Here is a 1170-nt window from a genome sequence, read left to right on the forward strand (position 1 = left end):
ACCTGTTGTCAGCTAATACCATGCTCTGTGGTGTCTTGTATATGGCCATAGTGCTGACCCAGTTCCAATTTTTTGTAGACTCCTAGGACCATTTCCTCGTCACCAAATGCCAACTTTCCTTTGATCTTAGTTCAAATTCATGAGAGAAAGAAAACCTAGCCACGATCCTTTTCTTGAACCTGTACACAAATCACAATTTTCTGGCCTTTCCTATGGATTGGTTGCCTTTAGATTAGCTGTCTTCTCATGGCTAATCAGCTGTGCCTGATTTGGGGAGTTTCTTGGGGGAGTCTCATGGTGGAAAGTACATCCAAGTATATGTAATGGAGCCTGTAGGCCAAGGCACAGCAGATTCATTCAGAAGGGCTGGGAATGGGCCCTTTTAAGAAAGAAGAAGAAGTATGTACAGAGGGAAATAGGCCAGCATGTCCAGTACAGGGTCCATTCAGTTTAGCACCTGAGTGCACATATAATTTTGGGAAGAATGCTGTCATAGAATGGTGTGGGGTGGCTATGAGATTATGATGGGGTGAAGGGTAAATGGGAAGAGTGCAAGTGAATGCAGTGCATAAAGACTATATTGTGCAAGCAAGGCAGTAGGCCTTGGCCCACTTGTGTAAGCTGTGGAGATATATAGGATCAATAGTGGACATTTTTAAAAGATTGAAAATTTGGGGTTACTTTTAACAATTTTTTTTATTAATCCATGTGGGGCATTTTATGGTGAAAACCAGAAAGCCTGCTAGACAAATTCTAAAAAAGCTGTAACACTACTTTAAACAAATTTTTATACTAAATGGAATGAAGGAAAGGATTAAAGATACATGCAGAATGAAGGAAAGGTTGAGGATATATATATTATATATGTGTTTGTATATATACACACATACATATATACATGCACACACACACATTATATATGCATATATACACACAATATATATATGGAGAGAGAGAAATAAAGAGAGACAGAATGATTGATGGAACAGCATCTCTGAGGATGGAGAACAAGTGGAAGGATACATCCTAGAGATGACAGGGGAGAGACAATATTTTGTGATGTAGGAGAAAAGATGTATCAGTGAGAATAGGCTATATTATGCAACAGTAACAAACACTTCAAAATCTTAGTTTTTTTTTTTTAAAGGGTTTAATTCTTTTTTTTTTTTT

General features: G+C 37.7%; 1 non-coding gene across 1 annotated transcript; it reads right to left on the reverse strand.

The window, feature by feature from the left end:
* Positions 1 to 709: 709 nt before the first annotated feature.
* LOC116465948 (U7 small nuclear RNA) lies at positions 710 to 773 on the reverse strand. The gene has a single exon (XR_004247300.1). It is a non-coding gene; the product is annotated as a U7 small nuclear RNA (small nuclear RNA).
* Positions 774 to 1170: the final 397 nt, after the last annotated feature.

This window comes from Hylobates moloch, unplaced genomic scaffold, assembly GCF_009828535.3.
Source record: "Hylobates moloch isolate HMO894 unplaced genomic scaffold, HMol_V3 SCAFFOLD_15242, whole genome shotgun sequence".
Classification (NCBI taxonomy): Eukaryota; Metazoa; Chordata; class Mammalia; order Primates; family Hylobatidae; genus Hylobates; species Hylobates moloch.